General features: G+C 60.9%; 2 non-coding genes across 2 annotated transcripts; both read right to left on the bottom strand.

Moving 5' to 3' along the window:
* Positions 1–861: 861 nt before the first annotated feature.
* LOC142795607 (5.8S ribosomal RNA) lies at positions 862–1,014 on the bottom strand. Its single transcript, XR_012893157.1, has one exon. It is a non-coding gene; the product is annotated as a 5.8S ribosomal RNA (ribosomal RNA).
* Positions 1,015–2,733: 1,719 nt separating this feature from the next.
* LOC142795608 (small subunit ribosomal RNA) lies at positions 2,734–4,548 on the bottom strand. Its single transcript, XR_012893158.1, has one exon. It is a non-coding gene; the product is annotated as a small subunit ribosomal RNA (ribosomal RNA).
* Between the last annotated feature and the right edge of the window lie 7,952 nt (positions 4,549–12,500).

The following is a 12,500-nucleotide window of genomic DNA, read 5'->3' as shown; positions in this document are numbered from 1 at the left end:
TGCGTGATAAACGACCGTGTCGAAAGCCCAAACACCGCCGAGGCCAGTCGCCGCCGCCGCAAGGGCAGCCACGCAGCCTGGCGAGAGGCATCGTCTCGTGTAGCGTCGCCCCCGCCCCAACTGGAGTGGCCCAGTTTTTTGAACGGGACGGGAACTGCGAAGCACTTAGACCGACGGCGGACTACGACGAGAACGCCTTAAGCTTCGCCAACGTTTCGCCAACTCGTGCGGGAGACTTTTTCCGCTTCGCGGCAAGTCGTCGCGCCGTGCTCTCCGCATCAACCGCGTACGCAGCGAACCGCAAACGTCGGGCGCAGCCTCCTCACCTCCCTGCGCTTTGCGCGCGAACGTTCCCTGTTCGCGCGGCAAAGCCTGGAGGAGGCACGGCCCCGCAGCGTGTTCGAGCGCCCGGTCTACGGGACACCCTGCTTACTTCGAGGGCAACAAGCGCAACGCAAGGCTGCGATCTCGCGCACTTTGCGCACGGCTGGAGAAGCTTTGCTGGCCGGCTTTCGCTCCTCGTGTTTACCGTGCGTTAAAGTTGCGCGTCCGTGGCTCTCGCAGCTCTTGCGCGCCCGGTCGCAGAGAGGAGTACGCAACCTCGACCGCACTTTCCCTGCAGGCTTCCTTCCGACTCGAAGTCCTGCGGCGGTCTCAACGAGGTGCCACATCCTCAATGCAGTCGGTCGCCCCCGTTTCGGTTGGGCTCTGGCACGACGGTCGCCACCGTCTCGCCCTTGAGTGGCCGCTGTTGGCGCTCGCTGTGAGGTGTTCAGCGTGCTGTCCGTGTTGCCGACGCGGTCAAAACGAGTCGACGGCTCACGTTCCCTTGTGCGCCGAAGGCTCTCTTGATATGTGATCCGACCCTCAGACAGACGAAGCCAAGGGAAGACCCAAGGCCGCAATGTGCGTTCAAAGAATCAGTGCTCAGTGTGTCCTGCAATTCACACCAAGTCTCGCAGCTGGCTGCGTTCTTCATCGACCCGAGAACCGAGTGATCCACCGCTTAGAGTCGTGAAAAAGTGTTTGTTCAATTCCGTACAGTCAAAACCAAACGTTTCTGGCACTCGGCCAAACAGTGGCCAAGAAGGGCGCTTTTCAGCGCACGCTTGGACTCCAAAACTCTGCCGCGCCTTTTTCGGCTGCCGCAAATCGAGCAAACGGTGTGTTTCGGACGGCGTTTCGCTTCCGCTACTTGCGAGTGCTTTCGTGGTCCACCCCTCTATAAATACTCGGGAGGCGTCGAAGCCGGTTCTCCAAGCCGGACCCGTAGGTATCGTTGTGTGCTCGCTCTCATTGGCCCGCCTAACCAGAAAATGCCTGCGGTACACCCATTTGGATAAGAGTGCACGCAGATGCGGGCCTCGACGGCTACACATTTCCTCGGGCGGCCGCCTCCCGGCCTCCGTGGAGCGCGGGATGCACGGTCCCATCGACAAGCCTCTCCCGTTTTTACCGTGGCGTCGCGGTTCACCACGGCGGGCGGGTCGGTCTCCTCCGCATAAAAAGGGGGACCCCCGCTTTTTGTTCCACGAAATCGCACAAGCTTTTTTCGCATCCACGGTTTGCCACCGCACACCAAAATGCCGATCCGGCTGCCTACTTTAGCCAACAGGTGGAGCCAGGCGCGCCGTACTTGCGCGGCACTTCCCACGTCCACCGAAGTCGGTGCCAAGGACCACTTTCGGCGCCGGAGCCGCGTACGAGCCTACTCGAGGCGGAAGAACGAAGCCAGCAAGGGCCTGGCCGCAAGTGCGTTCAATTGTCGGGACGTCCAAGTCCCTCGTTCTTCCGTGCTTCCTCTTTCGGCAAGTCGTTGCGGCACCTTCCCAAAGCGCGCAGACCCGCTAATCGCGACGAGCGCGACGTGGCCGTGCCGCCTTTCCCTCGGCAGCAAGCAAAACGCCTGGCAACGTCGACGCTCCCCTAACCGCGATCTCGCACCGTGTTTCGTGTGGCGAATTCAAAAGCCGGCCGGCGCTGCTGCAACCATTACGGTCGGTACGCATACGCCGCGGAGGGCGGGACGGTCATCGGAGCGTGCGGTTCCTCCATCGAGTACTGCGCACCTCGGCCGTCGCATCGCCGTGCCATGACCGGCCGCGCGTCAACGCGAACCGGTGCCAGCGAGATCCCTCGCCTGCAAGAACCGACCGGCAGCCTCCGTCACCCGAGGACGCGGAGGCGCTTGCCGCGGACGGCGGGACGGTATGCACTGGTGCACAGCGGACCCGTCACATCGCCAGTTCCTTGACCGACCGCCGACGCTTGTGCCGTTCCTCTCGTACTTGGCAGTCGCCGCGCGATTGTCGGGTCTCGTTCTTGCACGCTCGAACGGTCGGGAGGGCACTCGGCTGGCGTTTCGGGAACGCGCAGCCTCGCCTTCTACCGACGTAACCACGACTCGCCGTTCGCGCTCCGCCGCTCCTGTTTACAGTACTAGGCGGTCCCGCAGCGGTCGGGTCGCGCATTTCGAGCGCTTCGAGCCACGGTGCAGTGGCGGGTCGAAAGCCGACCTATGAGTGCGTTGCGCCGTTTGTACCCGCGTCCGCCACCTGGCCGACCGTCCAAGGTCGCGGTGTTGGCGTCCGCTGGGCGCAACAATTTGTCACGGGGTGCCGCTCCACATTCAGGCAGCCCCGTGGGGAAAAGCCGACCCCGCGTCCAAACGGGGTCAGCGGCAGAAAGTGTCGGGCGCAGACGCAGCTGAGGCGCTCACCCTTCACAATCCGTTAATGATCCTTCCGCAGGTTCACCTACGGAAACCTTGTTACGACTTTTACTTCCTCTAAATGATCAAGTTTGGTCATCTTTCCAACAGACCGGCGCAACCGAAAGGCCGCGCCGGACATCGGTCCGAAGACCTCACTAAATCATTCAATCGGTAGTAGCGACGGGCGGTGTGTACAAAGGGCAGGGACGTAATCAACGCGAGCTTATGACTCGCGCTTACTGGGAATTCCTCGTTCAAGGGGAACAATTGCAAGCCCCTATCCCAATCACGAAAGAAGTTCCACGGGTTACCCAGTCTTTTCAGACAGGGATAAAGACACGCTGCTTCCTTCAGTGTAGCGCGCGTGCGGCCCCGGACATCTAAGGGCATCACAGACCTGTTATTGCTCTGTTTCGTGCGGCTAGGAGCCGCTTGTCCCTCTAAGAAGGTTGTAAGGTGCTGGGAACCCCGCACCTATTTAATAGGCTAGAGTCTCGTTCGTTATCGGAATTAACCAGACAAATCGCTCCACCAACTAAGAACGGCCATGCACCACCATCCACCGAATCAAGAAAGAGCTCTCAATCTGTCAATCCTCCCAGTGTCCGGGCCGGGTAAGTTTTCCCGTGTTGAGTCAAATTAAGCCGCAGGCTCCACTCCTGGTGGTGCCCTTCCGTCAATTCCTTTAAGTTTCAGCTTTGCAACCATACTTCCCCCGGAACCCAAATACTTTGGTTTCCCGGAAGCTGCCCGCCGAGTCATTTGAGTAACTCAGGCGGATCGCTGGTTGGCATCGTTTATGGTCAGAACTAGGGCGGTATCTGATCGCCTTCGAACCTCTGACTTTCGTTCTTGATCAATGAAAACATTCTTGGCAAATGCTTTCGCAGTAGTTCGTCTTGCGACGGTCCAAGAATTTCACCTCTAGCGCCGCAATACGAATGCCCCCGTCCGTCCCTCTTAATCATTACCTCGTATTCCAAAAACCAACAGAACAGAAACGAGGTCTTGTTCTATTATTCCATGCAAGTTTATTCAGGCGACTCGCCTGCGTTGAGCACTCTAATTTTTTCAAAGTAAAAGCACCGGCCATCTCGAGGCACACAATGAAGTGCACCAAGAAAGAACCGGCATGATGTTCAGTCCGAGCCGTCGCATCGGGTAGATGCACTACTCGTCTGGAACTGAGATCCAACTACGAGCTTTTTAACCGCAGCAGCTTTAGTATACGCTATTGGAGCTGGAATTACCGCGGCTGCTGGCACCAGACTTGCCCTCCAATTGATCCTCGTTAAAGGATTTAGAGTGTACTCATTTCAATTACGGGGCCTCAAAAGAGTCCCGTATTGTTATTTTTCGTCACTACCTCCCCGTGCCGGGAATGGGTAATTTGCGCGCCTGCTGCCTTCCTTGGATGTGGTAGCCGTTTCTCAGGCTCCCTCTCCGGAATCGAACCCTGATTCTCCGTTACCCGTAACAACCATGGTAAGCAAGTAACCTACCATCGAAAGTTGATAAGGCAGACACTTGAAAGAAACGTCGCCGGCTCGTGGCCATGCGATCAGCACAAAGTTATCCAGAGTCACCACACAATACGGGCCGAAACCCGATCGATCTTGGTCTAATAAAAGCACCCGTTACCCAAAGGGCTCCAGGCTCACTGCATGTATTAGCTCTAGAATTGCCACAGTTATCCAAGTAGGAAGAAACGATCTAAGGAACCATAACTGATTTAATGAGCCATTCGCGGTTTCGCCTTATTTCGGCATGTACTTAGACATGCATGGCTTAATCTTTGAGACAAGCATATGATTACTGGCAGGATCAACCAGGTAATCGTTCGACTGCGCGTCCGTCCTCGCCCTCGGCGGGCCGGACGCAGTCTGTGTGCGGCGGAGGCCACCTTCAGGCGCCCCAACACGCTTATTTTGCACTCCGAGATGACGGCGTTCGAGCTCGCTACGGCACAACCTTCCCGAAAGACGAGTGGGAGCCGTGCGGCAAGAAGCACGTTCATGCTCGCTCTTTTTCGTTGCATCGACTCGGTCGCGCCGTGCGGGTTGCCCAAGCCCGCTGCACTGTCGGTGGACCGGCCGGAACTAGCAACGGAGCCGAGACTGCAAAGCCGCCAGACGACGGGTCACGCCCGCGTCTTCGGCGCTTTCGCATCTGAATTGCCCGAGGACGACACGGAACACACCTCGATATCGTGGTAAAACGGCACCGTCCGACAACCAGCCCCTAACGCATCAAGCGGATGAGGCTGCAGACGACTGCCGTGGATTCCCCTGGAGCAGACCCGAGGACACGCTTGACGAGGCCGAAGCCCGCCGCATATCAGACACCCGGTCGCTTTCGCGTACGCCGCTCACGAGAACCCCCACATAATAGCAGCGATAAGTACCCAGACCTCCTTGGGCCCTAATACGAGCGTACTCGAGAAAATTTCACCGCGGGTGTGCCCCGAAACGTGTGGCATGTTGAGCGTGCCACAAGTCTACGTCGCTCTCAAACCCGCCGAGGTCGTAGAATTTGCGACCCTACTCACGAAATTCCCACCGAGGATACGGCCGCAAACGTACCGCACCTTGGGTAGGCCACGAGTTTGTGCAACACTACGCTGACGGCACAGCACCGAGGTCGTGCGCGCACGCACGGGAAAATTCCGCCGCGGTTTCTGCCGAAAACGTGAGGCACCACGACTCTCCGCAAGTTCGCGTCGACTGCGAAAGACCGAAGTCGTGAACGACGTGTCCGCTACTCGCCGCCGACACGCTGGACACCAAACGTACAACGACTCGACGGCGTCGTAGAGGCCCACGACGCGGTTTTCCTTAACGACGTCTCGGCGTGGCACCGACAGGTTAGAACGGCCGACCAACGTTCCCTGTCCGCCGTTCGGCTCAGTCGAAGGGCTCGGCGACTTCGGCAACGCTGCGAAGCCGCACGGTGACGCACGCCATGTCCCCATTTTTTTTTTTCTTTCTGCGTCTGCCGGGGTGCCCCTATAATAGCAGCGATAAGCACCCAGACCGCCGTGGGTCGCTCGCCCCGGCTGACGTGGTTTTTCGTACTCCTGCGGCGGTCGCCGTCAAGCACGTCCAAATACGCTACTTTCGTGGGCGCATTCACGCTCTTTCGCTTCGCCGGAGTGCCAGCACTCACTCTGCCAAAAACGGCGAACATCCGAGCGGCGGTTCCCACTTTTGCGTTGGCGTCGCAAACCCCGCCCCGGCAGACGAGGTTTGCCGTACTCGTGCGACGGTGGCCGGCGGGCACGTCGAAAGACGCCGATATCGTGCGCGAATTGGCGCACCTTGGCTTCACCGGAGTGCCGCCACTGACTCCTCCAAAAACGGCGAAGATCCGAGCGGCGCTTCCCACTTTCGCATCGGCGTCCCGAACTCCGCCCCGGCTGACGCGGTTTACCGTACTCGTGCGACGGTCGCCGGCGAGCACGTGGAAAGACGCCGATATCGTGCCCGAATCGGCTCCGTTCGGCTTCGCCGGAGTGCCAGCACTGGCTCGGCGAAAGACGACGAACATCCGAGCGACGGTTCTCACTATTGCGTACGCGTCGCAAACCCCGCCCCGGCAGACGCACTTTGCCGTACTCGTGCGACGGTCGCCGGCGAGCACGTAGAAAGACGCCGATATCGTGCCGGAATCGGCCCCGTTTGGCTTCGCCGGAGTGCCAGCACTCACTCGGCCACAAACGGCGAACATCCGAGCGGCGGTTCCCACTTAGCCGTCGGCGTCCCGAACTCCGCCCCGGCAGACGCGGTTGCCGAGCTCGTGCGACTAGCGACCGCGAAGCCGTCTCGCGACGCCGCTTTCGTGCGCGGCTCCCACTGCGACCTGGGTCACCCGAGGTCGACGAGCAAAAAAGAATGTCGAAAAAAATTTTTTTTTTTTTTGCGTCTGCCGGGGTGCCCCTATAATAGCAGCGATAAGCACCCAGACCGCCATGGGTCGCTCGCCCCGGCTGACGTGGTTTTTCGTTTTCCTGCGGTGGTCGTCGTCAAGCACGTCCAAACACGCCACTTTCGTGGGCGCATTCGCGCTCTTTCGCTTCGCCGGAGTGCCAGCACTCACTCTGCCAAAAACGGCGAACATCCGAGCGGCGGTTCCCACTTTTGCGTCGGCGTCGCAAACCCCGCCCCGGCAGACGAGGTTTGCCGTACTCGTGCGACGGTGGCCGGCGGGCACGTCGAAAGACGCCGATATCGTGCGCGAATTGGCGCACCTTGGCTTCACCGGAGTGCCGCCACTGACTCCTCCAAAAACGGCGAAGATCCGAGCGGCGCTTCCCACTTTCGCATCGGCGTCCCGAACTCCGCCCCGGCTGACGCGGTTTACCGTACTCGTGCGACGGTCGCCGGCGAGCACGTGGAAAGACGCCGATATCGTGCCCGAATCGGCTCCGTTCGGCTTCGCCGGATTGCCAGCACTGGCTCGGCGAAAGACGACGAACATCCGAGCGACGGTTCTCACTATTGCGTACGCGTCGCAAACCCCGCCCCGGCAGACGCACTTTGCCGTACTCGTGCGACGGTCGCCGGCGAGCACGTAGAAAGACGCCGATATCGTGCCGGAATCGGCCCCGTTTGGCTTCGCCGGAGTGCCAGCACTCACTCGGCCACAAACGGCGAACATCCGAGCGGCGGTTCCCACTTAGCCGTCGGCGTCCCGAACTCCGCCCCGGCAGACGCGGTTGCCGAGCTCGTGCGACTAGCGACCGCGAAGCCGTCTCGCGACGCCGCTTTCGTGCGCGGCTCCCACTGCGACCTGGGTCACCCGAGGTCGACGAGCAAAAAAGAATGTCGAAAAAAATTTTTTTTTTTTTTTTGCGTCTGCCGGGGTGCCCCTATAATAGCAGCGATAAGCACCCAGACCGCCATGGGTCGCTCGCCCCGGCTGACGTGGTTTTTCGTTTTCCTGCGGTGGTCGTCGTCAAGCACGTCCAAACACGCCACTTTCGTGGGCGCATTCGCGCTCTTTCGCTTCGCCGGAGTGCCAGCACTCACTCTGCCAAAAACGGCGAACATCCTAGTGGCGGTTCCCACTTTTGCGTCGGCGTCGCCAACCCCGCCCCGGCATACGCGGTTTGCCGTACTCGTGCGGCGGTGGCCGGCGGGCACGTCGAAAGACACCGATATCGTGCGCGAGTCGATGCTTCTTGGTCTCGCAGGAGGGCCGCCACTCACTCCTGCAAAAACGGCGAAGATCCGAGCGGCGCTTCCCACTTTTTCGTCGGCGTCGCAAACCTCGCCCCGGCAGACGCGCTTTGCCGTACTCGTGCGACGGTCGCCGGCGAGCACGTCGAAATACGCCGATATCGTGCCCGAATCGGCCCCGTTTCGCTTCGCCGGAGTGCCAGCACTCGCTCGGCCAAAGACGACGAACATCCGAGCGACGGTTCCCACTATTGCGTACGCGTCGCGAACCCCGCCCCGGCAGACGCGGTTTGCCGTACTCGTGCGGCGGTGGCCGGCGGGCACGTCGAAAGACGCCGATATCGTGCACGAATTGGCGCTCCTTGGCTTCACCGGAGTGCCAGCACTCACTCGGCCAAAAACGGCGAACATCCGAGCAGCGGTACCCACTTAGCCGTCGGCATCCCGAACTCCGCGCCGGCTGACGCGGTTGCCGAGCTCGTGCGACTAGCGACCGCGAACGCGTCTCGCGACGCCGCTTTCGTGCGCGGCTCCCATTGCGACCTGGGTTACCCGAGCTCGACCAGCAAAAAAGAAGGTCGAAAATTTTTTTTTTTTTTTCTGCGTCTGCCGGGGTGCCCCTATAATAGCAGCGATAAGCACCCAGACCGCCGTGTGTCGCTCGCCCCGGCTGACGTGGTTTTTCGTACTCCTGCAGCGGTCGCCGTCACGCACGTCCAAATACGCCACTTTCGTGGGCGCATTCGCGCTCTTTCGCGTCGCCGGAGTGCCAGCACTCACTCTGCCAAAAACGGCCAACATCCGAGCGGCGGTTCCCACTTTTGCGTCGGCGTCGTAAACCCCGCCCCGGCAGACGCGGTTTGCCCTACTCGTGCGACGGTCGCCGGCGAGCGCGTCGAAAGACGCCGATATCGTGCGCTAATTGGCGCTCCCTGGCTTCTCCGGAGTGCCGCCACTCACTCCTCCAAAAACGGCGAAGATCCGAGCGGCGTTCTCCACTTTCGCATCGGCGTCCCGAACTCCGCCCGGGCTGACGCGGTTTACCGTACTCGTGCGACGGTCGCCGGCGGGCACGTCGAAAGACGCCGATATCGTGCCGTAATCGGCCCCGTTTGGCTTCGCCCGTGTGCCAGCACTCACTCGGCCAAAAACGGCGAACATCCGAGCAGCGTTTCCCACTTTCGCATCGGCGTCCCGAAGCCCGCCCCGGCAGACGCGGTTTGCCCTACTCGAGCGACGGTCGCCGGCGATCACGTCGAAAGGCGCCGAATTCGTGCACGAATCGATGCTTCTTGGTCTCGCAGGAGGGCCGCCACTCACTCCTGCAAAAACGGCGAAGATCCGAGTTGCGCTTCCCACTTTTTCGTCGGCGTCCCGAACTACGCCCCGGCTGACGCGGTTTACCGTACTCGTGCGACGGTCGCCGGCGGGCACTTCAAAATACGCCGATTTCGTGGGCGCATTCACGCTGTTTCGCTTCCCCGGAGTGCCAACACTCACTCTGCCGAAAGCGGCGATCATCCGAGCGGCGGTTCCCACTTTTGCGTCGGCTTCGCAAACGGCGCCCCGGCAGACGCGCTCGTGCGACGTACTCGTGCGACGGTCGCCGGCGAGCACGTCGAAAGACGCCGATATCGTGCTCGAATCGACCCCGTTTCGCTTCGCCGGAGTGCTGCCAGTCACGGCGCAGAAAACGGCGAACAAGTGTTTTTTTTTTTTTTTTTCCTAGAATTTGTGTTATAGAAGGCACATTTGATATCGGACGATAATTTTCAACTTTATCACGCGCACCGATTTTCGTGTAGAGGTTTGCAAGTTTATGGGAATTTCTCCACTTGGAATAATGCGATTTAGTAGTACTACGAGAACTTCATGGATGTACTCAAGGGTACGGGGCAAGTCAGTTACGTCAACACCTGCAGATTTTTTACACTTCAAACTGAAAATTGTTGGTTGTGAGTCCTCGTGTGATATTAAAGGCCGATTCGCTAACACATAGAACAAAGAAAGAAAGGAAGAAAAAACGCCCGCGCTCGCTCAAGAAACCTGGGTTCGCAACAAGTGGCAACAACAAGCAACCGAGCGAGTGCGCCAAAACCCGTGGCGGCCGAACAAACGCGAAGTCCCAACCGCGTCAGCCGGGGCGGCACGGGACAGGAAAAATCACTTCAGCCGGGGCGGCGGGGCACCGAATAAACCTCGTCACCTCGTCGCAGGATAAAAGAGGAAACAAAAAGTCTAAACAGCGTCTGCTGGAGCGAATGCGTAATAAAACAACAACAACAACAAAAAAAAAAAACACCCGCGCTCAAGAAGTCTGCAATCACCACAAAAGGCGACTGTGACCGAGCAGCGTCAGCCGGGGCCGTGCGGAAACGGAAAAACCGCGACTACCGGGGCGTCGAGGCACCGAAAAATCCACTTCAGCCGCGGCGAAAAAAAAAAACAAAAAGAAAGACGGAGGGGGGGGGGGGGAACCACGTCTGCCGGGGCGAAGGAAAAAAAAAAAACGCGTCTGCCGGGGCGAGCCCGGGTGCGGCACCACCGGGAAAACTGTGGCAAACAGACATGGCGATCGAGTGAGTGGGCCGCCAGCCAGGCTCAGCCAAAAAGTGCAAAGTCCGAACTGCGTCAGCCGGGGCGGCAAAAACCACGTCAGCCGGGGCGGCGCAAAAAACCGCGTCTGCCGGGGCGGCACGAAACCGCGTCAGCCGGGGCGGCGCGAAAACTGCGTCAGCCGGGGCGAAAGAAAAAAAAAAAAAAAACGCGTCTGCCGGGGCGAGCCCGGGTGCGGCACCACCGGGAAAACTGTGGCAAACAGACATGGCGATCGAGTGAGTGGGCCGCCAGCCAGGCACAGCCGAAAAGTGCAAAGTCCGAACCGTGTCAGCCGGGGCGGCAAAAAACCGCGTCAGCCGGGGCGGCGCAAAAAACCGCGTCTGCCGGGGCGGCACGAAACCGCGTCTGCCGGGGCGGCGCGAAAACTGCGTCAGCCGGGGCGAGCCCGGGTGCGGCACCACCGGGAAAACTGTGGCAAACAGACATGGCGATCGAGTGAGTGGGCCGCCAGCCAGGCTCAGCCAAAAAGTGCCAAGTCCGAACTGCGTCAGCCGGGGCGGCAAAAAACCGCGTCAGCCGGGGCGGCGCAAAAAACCGCGTCTGCCGGGGCGGCGCGAAAACCGCGTCTGCCGGGGCGGCGCGAAAACTGCGTCAGCCGGGGCGAAAGAAAAAAAAAAACGCGTCTGCCGGGGCGAGCCCGGGTGCGGCACCACCGGGAAAACTGTGGCAAACAGACATGGCGATCGAGTGAGTGGGCCGCCAGCAAGGCTCAGCCAAAAAGTGCTAAGTCCGAACTGCGTCAGCTGGGGCGGCAAAAAACCGCGTCTGCCGGGGCGGCACGAAACCGCGTCAGCCGGGGCGGCGCGAAAACCGCGTCTGCCGGGGCGGCACGAAACCGCGTCAGCCGGGGCGGCGCGAAAACTGCGTCAGCCGGGGCGAGCCCGGGTGCGGCACCACCGGGAAAACTGTGGCAAACAGACATGGCGATCGAGTGAGTGGGCCGCCAGCCAGGCACAGCCGAAAAGTGCTAAGTCCGAACTGCGTCAGCCGGGGCGGCAAAAACCGCGTCAGCCGGGGCGGCGCGAAAACCGCGTCTGCCGGGGCGGCACGAAACCGCGTCAGCCGGGGCGGCGCGAAAACTGCGTCAGCCGGGGCGAGCCCGGGTGCGGCACCACCGGGAAAACTGTGGCTAACAGACATGGCGATCGAGTGAGTGGGCCACCAGCCAGGCTCAGCCAAAAAGTGCTAAGTCCGAACTGCGTCAGCCGGGGCGGCAAAAACCGCGTCAGCCGGGGCGGCGCAAAAAACCGCGTCTGCCGGGGCGGCACGAAACCGCGTCAGCCGGGGCGGCGCGAAAACTGCGTCAGCCGGGGCGAAAGAAAAAAAAAAAACGCGTCTGCCGGGGCGAGCCCGGGTGCGGCACCACCGGGAAAACTGTGGCAAACAGACATGGCGATCGAGTGAGTGGGCCGCCAGCCAGGCACAGCCGAAAAGTGCCAAGTCCGAACTGCGTCAGCCGGGGCGGCAAAAAACCGCGTCAGCCGGGGCGGCGCAAAAAACCGCGTCTGCCGGGGCGGCACGAAACCGCGTCAGCCGGGGCGGCGCGAAAACTGCGTCAGCCGGGGCGAGCCCGGGTGCGGCACCACCGGGAAAACTGTGGCAAACAGACATGGCGATCGAGTGAGTGGGCCGCCAGCCAGGCTCAGCCAAAAAGTGCCAAGTCCGAACTGCGTCAGCCGGGGCGGCGCAAAAAACCGCGTCTGCCGGGGCGGCGCGAAAACCGCGTCTGCCGGGGCGGCGCGAAAACTGCGTCAGCCGGGGCGAAAGAAAAAAAAAACGCGTCTGCCGGGGCGGCAAAAAACCGCGTCTGCCGGGGCGGCACGAAACCGCGTCAGCCGGGGCGGCGCGAAAACCGCGTCTGCCGGGGCGGCACGAAACCGCGTCAGCCGGGGCGAGCCCGGGTGCGGCACCACCGGGAAAACTGTGGCAAACAGACATGGCGATCGAGTGAGTGGGCCGCCAGCCAGGCACAGCCGAAAAGTGCTAAGTCC

This window comes from Rhipicephalus microplus, unplaced genomic scaffold (assembly GCF_043290135.1).
Source record: "Rhipicephalus microplus isolate Deutch F79 unplaced genomic scaffold, USDA_Rmic scaffold_757, whole genome shotgun sequence".
NCBI lineage: Eukaryota > Metazoa > Arthropoda > Arachnida > Ixodida > Ixodidae > Rhipicephalus > Rhipicephalus microplus.
Note: the sequence above shows the minus strand (reverse complement) of the source record. Positions and strands in the feature narration are given on the sequence as shown.